The sequence below is a fragment of the Sciurus carolinensis genome, chromosome 15, assembly GCF_902686445.1.
Source record: "Sciurus carolinensis chromosome 15, mSciCar1.2, whole genome shotgun sequence".
Classification (NCBI taxonomy): domain Eukaryota; kingdom Metazoa; phylum Chordata; class Mammalia; order Rodentia; family Sciuridae; genus Sciurus; species Sciurus carolinensis.
The window spans coordinates 42,681,557-42,693,824 of record NC_062227.1 but is presented as its reverse complement, the minus strand read 5'-3'; the positions used below and the strand labels follow the sequence as shown (position 1 = coordinate 42,693,824).

General features: G+C 37.2%; 1 protein-coding gene and 1 non-coding gene across 2 annotated transcripts in view; one reads left to right on the top strand and one right to left on the bottom strand.

The window, feature by feature from the left end:
• The window catches only part of Ccdc178 (coiled-coil domain containing 178), a 356,910-nt gene that overhangs the window by 150,131 nt on the left and 194,511 nt on the right, over positions 1 to 12,268 (top strand). The window lies entirely within an intron of this gene.
• On the bottom strand, positions 8,986 to 9,058 carry Trnas-cga (transfer RNA serine (anticodon CGA)). Its single transcript has one exon. It is a non-coding gene; the product is annotated as a tRNA-Ser (tRNA).

Here is a 12,268-nt window from a genome sequence, read left to right as displayed (position 1 = left end):
GGTTTAATTTCATTTTACTGCATATGGATTTCCAGTTTTGCCAGCACCATTTGTTGAAGAGGCTATCTTTTCTCCATTGTACACCCCTTCATGCTCAAAACACTAGAAAAAAATAGGAATAGTAGGAACATACCTCAACATTGTAAAGGCAATTTATGCTAAACCCACAGCCAGCATCATTCTTAATGGAGAAAAACTGAAAGCATTCCCTTTAAAAACTGGAACAAGACAGGGATGTCTTCTTTCACCACTTCTATTCAACATCGTCCTTGAAATACTAGCCAGAGCAATTAGACAGACTAAAGAAATTAAAGGGATACGAATAGGAAAAGAGGAACTCAAGCTGTCACTATTTGCTGATGACATGATTCTATATTTAGAGGATCCAAAAAACTCCACCAGAAAACTTCTAGACCTCATAAATGAATTCAGCAAAATAGCAGGATATAAAATCAACATGCATAAATCTAAAGTATTTTTATATATAAGTGATGAAACATCTGAAAGGGAAATGAGGAAAACAACTCCATTCACAATAACCTCAAAAAAATAAAATAAAATACTCGGAAATCAATCTAACCAAAGAGGTGAAAGATCTCTACAATGAAAACTACAGAACTTTAAAGAAAGAAATTGAAGAAGACCTTAGAAGATGGAAAGATCTCCCATGTTCTTGGACAGAATTAATATTATCAAAATGGCCATACTTCCAAAGGTGCTATACAGATCTAATGCAATTCCAATTAAAATCACAATGACATTTCTCATAGAAATAGCGAAAGCAATCATGAACTTCATCTGGAAGAACAAAAGACCCAGAATAGCCAAAGCAATCCTGGGCAGGAAGAGTGATGCAGCAGGTATCACAATACCAGACTTTCAACTCTACTGTAGAGCAATAGTAACAAAAATGGCATGGTATTGGCACCAAAATAGACAGATAGACCAATGGTACAGGATAGAAGACACAGAGACAAACCCACATAAATATAGTCATCTCATACTAGACAAAGGTGTCACTTTTTCTTTTACAAAAAAGTCTTTAAAAAACAAGCAAGTTACTAGAACCTCTAAGATTTGGTATGGTGTTGTGTCACCTGTACCATTAATAAAGGCATCTTCAAAAATCACATTATATCACGTAATTATAATTATGGTCTTATACTTCAATGCCTAAACTATAATCCATAGTTTAAAAATATACATCTCTTAAAATTAACTAAACAGTGCTGAAGATCATAACACATATTTCTAATCTTGGTTGTTCATGTAATTCAAAGGACCTTCTGAGTTGTTACCTTCAGGAAGGTCACCACTCCTTTCTTTCAGAAAAATTGTATCTAACACGGCAGAAATGAGAGATCTACAGGGTTATAAGGTTCATAAGCATAGATCTGAGCCTAAAGTGGTCCACCAAAAGGCAGGGAATTATTTTCAGTCAGCAAGAATTCCTGCTTCTGTTTCTTTAAGTTTTTCGGGAGAGATAGGAGAGACAGTTGGGGACCTGGGAGAGGAAGAGTGAGGAGGAGGGAGTGGGGGAGAGAGAGAGGGAGGGGCAGGCTCTCCTCTGTCTTTAGTGAGTTAGCAGTGGCTTTCCACAGATGTAACAGCACCACATGTTCCTTTTAGACTTAGGAGTTTTGAATCTGGCCCTAATGCTCTGACAAATATCACAAAAGTGACTTGTTCAGTGTCCTGTGGGGCATATTGTTCACATTACCCAAATAGCCCTCCCACTGTCTGATTTATTTGCTTATAGAGAACATGTATACCTGACCTCCTGAGGGAGCTGCATCTCTCAAATTTGGGTGCCATGATAATAATAACAGTTTGAGAGAAAATGAAATAGGCTATAAAGAGAAAGGAAATGGAATATATAAACTATTGTACAGTGTCATGTTCATTTTCAGTACTATATAAAATAATGAAAATGTTTTTCGATAACCTTTGTTGATTTTTATAATGTGAAACACACTTTATGGAAAAAGACAATGAATTTGCTAGCAAAAAAAATTAGCAAAAAATATTTTTAGCTTTTGACTCAAATTTCTGCATTATTGCCTATAGGTTGAGATTAGAGTTGAATTCTGAATTAGAACAGCTTTAAGATAGATGATCTTTTTTTTTTTTTCCCTACCTTTGGCAACTCTTTAGTTGCTATTTCAGGGTTCAAGTGAAAGGATTATCTCCTTGCAAAGCAACCCAGTGTGGTAGGCAGAAAACGCTTCATTTTTTCTAATTTTACACTTGCCTTTGAGGAAGTTAAACTGAGAGACGCTGAACAAGACTTTCCCATAATCACGCAGCATTTAAGTTGCACATCTGCAAATCTAAGGGTTGCTTTTCTAAGATCTTCCCTACTTCACCAAATATCCTGAAAGCCCTCAGTACACAGTCAAACTGTCAGATATTATTGCTACAAGTGCCAGATGACCTTGTGTTGGCTACTCTTTTTTGTGTGTTTGTTTGGGGTGGGTGTGGGTATGGTGGAGGGACCAGAATAAGCCCAATAGGACTAACAAAAACTTGAGTGATTTAAGTGTTCTGAAGGCAGAGTACAAACACTAGATCAAGGTTTTCCCAAAATGTTAGCAAATGAGGCTTCTGTTCACAAGCAGCTATTCATTTAGGCACAAAGGACCAAAGTGTCTTCCAGTTTGGGCCAGGTCCATCTGATGGGTGTGATGGGAGACAGGCAAGGTAGGGTACTGTCAGAAGTGAAGAGGTAAGAGAGTGCACCCCAGCATTTACACCCTGAATTCATAGTTGCTTTTGAGCTCAGCTCTCGATATCTTCATGTGGTGGCACTGTACCTTAAACAGGCAGAAGTTAAACATACTGCACAGTCAGAGGGCATGCCCACTCCTCATACACCAGCTGGCTACAAATTCAGGGTTCACCACAGTCACTGCCAAGTTTGAAAATTTGCTAGAAAGTTCAGAGAACTCAGGAAACCATATGCTGGTTATTATAGTCCTGCCATGAAGAAAATATACAAATTGAAATTAGCCAAGGGGAAACATAGCTCAGAGTCCAGGAGGGTCTGGATGCAGAGTTCCAGCTCATCCTTCCCTGTGAAGCCAAGGACAATATTATCTCTTGTCTCCCATTCTGTGAGACAAAACACATAGAGGACTGGGAGCCTGGGAAGTCATTGGTGTCCACATTTTCAATTATATATTACCCGCTTGGCTGATCTTTAGTCTCCAGTTCCTCCTGGGGTTGGCTAATCATCATATTTTCCATAGGTTGGAATTGATACTGTGTGGTCCAATGTCTCCATCATAAATTACAGTGTGAGACTGTCCAGTGGCCACCCCATCCCCAATAAGTAAAGAGAGTTTCTTAAAGATCACCTCCCAACATGTAAAGCAAAGGCCAAGACTCTCTTTAGGTAAGGTTAATTCTGTACTATATATCTTATTGCTGAAATAGCCATGCATTTATCTAAGAACATAAGTCCGTGCCCTCATTTCAGACTCTGGAGGACACAGACAAATATTCAAAATTACATATATCTTACAGTTCTCGTAAGAGAAATAGAAAAAATGGCCAAAAAGAAAAAGGAAAAATTAATCAATGTAGTGGGTTTTTACCATAGAACTCAAATATAGAGAGTTTGGTGAGCTACTGAGTTATTACCCTATGGTCAAGCATGATCCGGGATACTTGACTACTAGATGAGAACTACTTGAGTTCTATTCCAGAGTCTGGGGTAAGGATTCAAGGCGAAAGTATCCATGCTTCTGGATGATAACATTGGTGGAGATATATTTGCCTGAAATACAAACATGGAAGAAGGTCCAAAGGAGAAGCTTGACCAAAGGAGAAGCAGAATGAAGTCACATACTTATTGACTGTGATGTTCACAGACTGGTCCTGGAATGAGAGGTCTAACAATCTCTCGATGACAAGGTGAACTCTGCCTCATGGGTCCTTTTTAGTATCAAAATTTTTGAGTGTGGCAGTATAATCTTTTAGCTCAAGGGAGTTAGCTATAAAACCCATGTAGTCTGGCTTCAGCAATCCAAAGATAAAATATAAAAGATCAATTAGAAAATAGTAGGAGATTATGTAGATGCATATGTGAATTATGTTTTATCTAGAATTACATACTTTACTAACCCTTTATTTAGTATAGATGGTTGAAATTGTGTTTTATTTGCATATAATCAAATATTACAGAAAAAGTTAATCAGAGAAATGAAACAAGCGTGCTTACTATCATCATGTAAATTGAGTGTTGAATGAACTTGATTATATAAATATGTAAAGATTTCATTGGAGAAAGCAAGAAGATGAACAAAAAGAAAGTAAGAAAGCAGGAAGGTGTAGCATGGCAAATACAAAATAGAAATGTACAGTTGCTTTTATTGGGTGTGGAAAAAGTGAGTGGTGTGTTTGTGTGTGTGTGTATGTGTGTTTCAGAAGTTGGTAATGATGAATGTCAAGCTATTAGATTAGCATTAGGTAGTTACTTGAATTTAGGAGTAAGCACTGATACTTGCCCATGAGTCTGTGCAGAGGGATAAAAAATAAGATGTTGTTCGTGTTCCAGCACCACACTTCAGTAGTCAACGGACCAACCTCTGGAGTCGGATGGCTCCTGGTTCTAATCCTGACTCCAGGGTTTACCTATTTTATTAAGTTAGGAAATTATCAAGTGGCAATTGTCCATTAAGTGTATGATTATTATAAAGATTATCTAAGATACTTACAAAGTGTTTATTTAATTGCCTGGAAGATAGGAAGCACTCAATAAATGTTGGTGCTTATGTATTAAAGGTTAATTTACATTTACTTAAGGCTATGCTTGGAATATTTGTTCCCACCAAAACTCATGCTGAAATTTAATTGTTGTAACAATATTAAGAAGTGGGACCTTTGAGAAGTGACTGGGGCCTGAGGGTTCTATTTTCATGGGAGGGATTAATGTCTTTATACACAGGTGATTTTGGCCCTCTTTTGTCTCTCTGCCCTTCTGCCTTCTGCTATGTCATGATGCAGCAAAAAGGCCCTTGCCACAAGCCAGAAATAAATTTCTGTTCATTATAAATTATCCTATATATTGTATTATAATTGTATCAACTAAGACAGTATGCAAATGAATGAATATACTCAGGCTCAGTAAATCAAGAATGAAGGAGGTATAAATACTTAAATATAGCTTAATGTTATATTTATCTGCTAGATAAACTGTGGCTATTAGAGGTATTTGGTAAAGAAGTTAATGTTATATTCAGGAAATACACTGATATATTTTAAAGGCTAATTTCTTAAACCAATTCAGAAATCTATGTTAAATAAGACTTTATAGAAATTACTTTAGAAATATAAAAAACATTGTGGTATTTTGGACAATGTGGAATTATGAGAAATTATAATACCCTGAGGGATTTTATTGTTTATTTATTTATGTATTTTTAAAATTTTTACAGACTGCATTTTGATTCATTGTACACAAATGGGGTACAACTTTTCATTTCTGTGGTTGTACATGATGTAGATTCACACGATTCATGTAATCATACATGTACGGGGGTAATGATGTCTGACTCAGTCTACTCTCATACCTTCCCCCCTCCCCCTCCCCCCATCATTTCCTTCTACACAAGCCAAAGTTCCTCCTTTCCCCTGAAGAATTTTAAATGAAGCACTCCTCAGTAAAATGTCTACTACATGAAATCCTTCTCCAAGTAAACATGGATATGTATTACTGGGGTGGCTTTAAATTTTGTTTAACAAAGTCACTCTTTGGATGATTTTAATTTCCATGATTCCTTTTCTCTGCCACATCCCTGTTGCCTCCTCTAAAGTCTCTTCAGACCCCGTTATTAGATTTGACAGTCCATCCTCTCTGCTTCCCCTGGATTCCAAAGAGGATTACACTCTATAGTATATTTTAACATTGTTATAAGAACTGCCTCTGTTCCAGGTTGTAATCACCTTGCAGACAGGGACAGCTTTTTCTAGAGGAGTACTTTGGTGTAAAATTGATATATTAATCTCTGTATCATATATTTTTCATCTTGACCACTACTCTATTGAGAAAGGTATAGTTGTGTGCCCTTTAAGTCATGAGAAAATAAAGTTTAATGAAGTTAGTGCTTTACCCAAGGCCAAACCTAAGTTCCTTGTTCAACCCATAAACCTATCTAAGTTTTCATCCTAACAGTTGCTATTATTTTTTATTTACTTTTATTGAATATGTACTATATTTGATTATTATAGAAACCTACAATCAAGTTGGGGGAGATTAACATGTTAATATAAAAGTTGTAGGTAATATAAGTGTAGTGGTCAACTATAGCTCCATGGAGGAAGAGTCTATTTCTATGCAACCATGTTATCTACCAGATATTATTTATTTAACTAAATGCAATGTAAAGGGGATTGTAAAAACTATAGTAGTGGCTAAACATAGGTTCTAAAAATTTATCATTGTTCAGTTTGTATCATATTTAAAAACCCTACAATTTGATCATGTTTTAAGGTATTACTATTTCTCAGTTGCTTTTAAAAAATTAAGATAATCCTTTTTATTACTTAAATTGATAAACTTGATGATACACTATTACAATAATATTTATTTAAATATATTTACTTCACTAAACTTTTTGCCCAGACCTTGGAATTTTAATTAGTCTGTGTACCATTTTTATTTTCTTCTGGCTCATATTATTTTTGGAAACATTCATTTTGATTACTATTCAAAAATATAAATGCTGAGGCATATATATCCAATAAATATTTAAAAACTAAAAGTTAAAGATTTATACTTTCTGTGCATGGGAAATAACTTCAAATACATAGTTGTGAAAAATCCAACAAACAAGTGAGATTTCCAGATAATGTTAGTAAAGAAAATACATCTGTAACATTATATATTTTTGTATGATACATTATATTCATAGAATCCTGAGAATAGTTTTGCTGTGCCTGCTGTAAACTAAGTTCTCTTAGCATAGAAAATAGACAACTCATTCTTATAATACTTGAAAATGAGTTCAAGTTAAAATAATTATCAATGATTTCTTATAAAATACATGAGGAAGATTTATAGAACAAAATTTCCTAAGCAAACTTTCATTATTTAACAAAAGTTTGTTGAGCCTTTACCATATCATAAATCACTGTTTTGGAAGAACTCATTCCCAGCATATAAGAACCAGAACCAAGCTTCCATAAAACCAAAGAAAGAGGCAGCCAGATCCAGGATTGCACAGAATGCAGTTAGAAGATTTTACCAACAGAAGCATGATTCTGGGCAGCAGCAAGACCAGTGGATCTGGAGATGTGGGCCAGAAGGAGGGTGTTTATAAAGTGGTCAGTACAGAGGTGGCTTCATCCAAGCCAGAATGCACGCTGGTTTATCTCGAGCTAACATCAGAGATGTCAGAAGTATTCCTGGTGCTGATGGTACCTGAGTCTGGTGTAAAGATCCACATACCCCTCTAATGGTTGTGTTCTTTAAGTATGCTGGGAAATTATGTAGGGAAAACAGACCAGGGTTACATAGGGCATCATGGTAGCTATGACTCAAGACAGCTGTTGTCAGCTCAAGTTGGGTCCCTACACATAGGACTAATACTGTTTCTCATGTTAAATATTCCCAGAAATGGCTGGGACTGAAAAAGAACTTACAAATACATGTGAAAACAAATATCTGTATAACAGACATATTTATATCAAAACAAAGAAGAAATAACCATAATTACTGTGGTCCTTTCCTTCTGTAAGTGTTTATATGATCGCAGTTGGCATTTGTAACTGCACTCTTCTACTACTTACTCTTTGACTTCAACGACACCTCATCTTATTGTTGTTCCTTGGCTATTGATATGACCCAAATATTCATGTCCATGAGATTCGTGTAGGTTGTGATTTTCCATTTATTTTTGTTTCAGGCCATAGCAGTACTAAATGCATAATTGTATTATATAATGACACAATTTCCCTCTGAGAGTTATGGTCAGTAGAGTTCACGACTATTTCCTTGTTGATTCACTGGCATGAGGATCCTAAAATGACCAAATAGAAGTTTCAACTTAAGTTCCTTTAAAACCATTGCTTTAACGTCTGAGAAAACTTTTCTTATTTTGATCCCTTAATACCTGAGTCATCATATTCATATTCTGTGGCAGACATGATACATTTTCACAAGCTAAGGTGCTTAAAATAACACCTATTTCATTATCTCATGGTTCTCTCAAATGAGAAGTCCGGCAGATTTGGCTGAAATCAAGGTGTCAGGGTTACATTTCTTACTGGAAGTTGTAGGGGAGAGTCTGCCTCCACTTGAATTTAGGTTATTTGTTGAATTCAATGTCTTGTGATTAAGAAAGAATCATCATTTAATTGCTGGTTATTGGCCAAGGTCACTCTTAATCCTAGAGACCAGTGTCTGGTCCTCACATGTATCACCTTATGCCTCAAAACCAACAGTTGGATCAAATCTTTCCCACCTGTGAACTCTCCAACCTTTTTTTTCTTTTTCATTTCTCTTGCTGTCTTTCTGCCTTCTGCTTCTTTCAAGGTCTTTGTATTAGTCCATTTTCTATGGCTATAATAAAATTCCTGAGGTTTGATGCTTTGTAAAGAAAATAGGTTATTTAGTTCACAGGTTTGAAGTCTGAAAGTATAAGATCAGGTGGCCCCATTGGTTCAGCCTCTGATGAGGGGGCCCTTTGGCTGGGTCTCAACTTAGTGGATGCTATCATAGTGAAAGTATATGCAAGAGAGAGGGATCGCATTGCACAACAGGAAACCAGAGTAACACAGGGGTCAGTCTTACTCTTGTATTACAACTTGTTCTCCTGGGAACTAATTGTGGCCCCAAGAAACTGCATGAATCCTTTTCAATGTCAATGCCTCCAGGAACCAAGTCACCTTGCACTAAGCCTCACCTCTGATAGATCCTACCTCTTCCCAGTACTACTGGGGACCATACGTTTAACATTTTTTTTTTTTTTTTTTTTTTTTTTTTGGTGGGACTGGGGATTGAACCCAGGGCCTTGTGCTTTCGAGGCAAACACTCTACCAACTGAGCTATATCCCCAGCCCCTGGGAACCATATGTTCAATGCATGATTCTGTGGGAGACACACTCAAACCATATCCAGACCTTAGCAGATCTCATGTGATCACATTAGGTGTGCTTGGACAATCCAGGATAATCTCTCTGTTTTAGGGCATTTTGATTAGTATCTTTAATTCCATCTATAAAGTACTTTCTCAGCAGTACCGAGACTAGAGATCAAATGACCAAAAGATGGAAATTTGGGGGAAAAAATTAAAATTTTGACTGCCATAAACATGAATCCCAGGCCATTTATTGATTGCTGTTATGGAGCTTTTACTGCATCCTGGAGGACATCCTACCCTGCATGCTCTTGCACACAACTGGCCCTGGCACTGCGTGTACCAGTGCATCTAGTTGTCTCTGCCAGCTTGATGCTGTGATTTGGATCCTATCTCTCCAGCATTCCTTATTCCTATTGTGTTCAAATAAGTGATTTTGAGGGTAATATTTCCCATGGTCACTCCTGGTCTAGAAGGACTAACTACCAGAGAGCCCTTGAAGAATACTGGTGTTTACTTCTTCATTGCATTTCTCAAATCCTTGATGAAGGGCATGTCCTATGGATGCTCCAGGGGTGTATAGGAGCATAAGCAGAGGCTGATAAGTAGATGAATTCCCTCCAGAATTCTGCTCTTCCTAAGGTTTGGCTACCTTCTTCCATATTCCTAGAACGTTTTAGAATCTCAGCTTCTTTTATTATAGACCAACTTTGGGTGCTTGTTCAAGAATATTGAGTTTATTCTCTCTGTTCAAGATACCCCCTTGGGGGGTGAGTACTGGGAATTAAACCCAGTGGGGCTTTACCACACAGCTACATTCCCATCCTTTAATTAAATTAAATTATTTATTTACCTGATACTAGGGACTTAACCCAGGGGTGCTTTACCACTAAGCTTCCCGGCCCTTTTTTATTTTTTATTTTTGAGACAGAGTCTTGCTAAGTTCCTTAGGGCTTCACTAAGTTGCTGAAGCTGGTCTATGAACTTGTGATCCTCCTGCCTCAGCCTCCTGAGTCACTGTGATCACAAGCATGCACCACCATAACCTGCCTCAGGATAATCCTTTAAATTCAATGCAACCGCAGGCATAAACTTGAACCGATGGCTTTAATTGGCAAATGAGGCCAGGAGTGAAGCTGAGCTGAATGTGGCACCGTGAAGTGAAGACAAGCTGGGCATCTCATTGTCTGTTCATTAAGACCTCTTTCACTCTACTTGACTGCAGTAGCCTTCTAAAAAAAATAAAAACGAGAGAGTCAGTGCTTTCCTCAGGCTTCCAAATCTGTTAACATCATGGTCACTTCTGCTCTGGAACGAGGCAGGGAGGTGGGTTCTGGGAAACAGTCTTCTAATTTAACAAAATTGAAAATAGCACAGTCCTGTGACAGGTTCAAATCTTAGTCTCTGAGCAATTTTCTTCCTTTACAGACTAGTTAGATTCACTTTCCCTCCTGAGGATCTGCTGAAAGAAAAAGTAACAATCTCAATACCCCAAGGTGAAATTAAGCAAGGGAACTCTGAAAGGAGGGGTTTTCTACTGATGAAGTGACAGAGGGATCTATAGTCCTTAACTTCCACTGTGTTCTTGTTTCTGTTTTATTATTTATACAGACTTAGAGCACTGTCACACAAAAATAATCTCTGCCAGGTTTTGGTCAACAACCATGTGAGAAAGTGCTAACATACATTTTGTTTGGTGTTATCTGTACAATAGATAGAAGAGTTGGTTTGGGACTGGTTGCCACCATGTACAACAGCTGTTAGAGTAGTAAGTTTCTCTTCAATATTAAAATAGTGAAATATATATATCTGCTCTTTTACTTTGTCTCAGGCAACTCATTGGAATTGAAAATCAGGGTAAACCCCTAGTGAGAGGATGTGTAATTCTAAACATCTTGAATGGCAAACACAAGTCTTATTGTGTATATGTGAATGTGGGTGCTACACATTTTGAAACAGGCTTCCTCAACTACAACATAGGAGTTTAACATGAGCATATTATAATATTTGGCACTTATGAGGCAATTAACAAAATCTCGTTAAGAGGCATGCTGAACAGGTGAAATATGGAATCACTGTAGAAGATGGAACATGGACTCGGTAAACTTAAAGACACTGGTTGTTGTCAATGGTGGTGGTGGTGGTGGTAATGATGGTGATTTTTTCTGTCAATGGTGGTGGTGGTGGTAGTGGTAACGATGGTGGTTTTTTCCTTTCCATCTATACTTTGTCCCTCTAGGGATAATCATTCTAGTAAACCATGAGGACAGGAAAATAATGTAAGAATTACTGATCCATAGGTATTTTAAGGTGTTAATTTCTGTGTAAGATCTCCCTTAACATTTACATATAAAACCCCTAAATTCTCTCTCCTTCTTAAGGGTATTCAAGATTTCCTTGAATTCAGAGAAGACCAATTCAGAATGTTTCCTCTTCTGAAATATAACTAAATTTCATTTTGTCAGGAAAATTTAATAATGGGTCTTCTCTATTTGTCTACTTTGATCTCCTTTTGTAATAACCTCCACTTTCAGCTTTAGTGTTATGTCTTATGTTCTATTATTCATTTCTGAGGAAGAAATGAACATTATTATTTTTTCCAAAGATGGCACGGTTTAATACTATAACTGATATAAGCAAGACAGTAGAAAATATAATATATACTAGCAAATAGCATCTTGGAGTATTTCTTGTTTGTTTCTGTTGTTATTCAACTTTCCATGTTGCCATCATTTAAGATAAACTCACAACACACTTCTATCCAGTTTCAACCATATGTCTTTTCTGCATTCCCTCCTTTGTCATGGCGGGTTCCTTACTTATTTGTTCTTTAAAGCACGGCTTTTCCTGTCACACTGCTTACTCTGGGAAAGATTGGGGTTTCCTCTGCTCACTCAGCCCTGCAAGTTTCCTTAGTATTTTCCACTTTCCCCTTCCTGATAGTAATTGTGATGGAGATGTGCACTTGCCTCTTGCCCAAACCCCTCAGATGATTTCTTCAAGCTGCAGTGTACCCTTCCAACCAGAGGGGCTCTAAGGAATCTTATGCTCTGGACATTCACCCCAGGAGATTTGATGGGAATTTTCCCAGTGCTTGCTGCTGTCATACTTTAGGGAGGAAAGGCTGTGTCCAGATTTTCACCTGGGCCTTTCTCATATGGCACAGACACAAATTGACCTTGCTATTG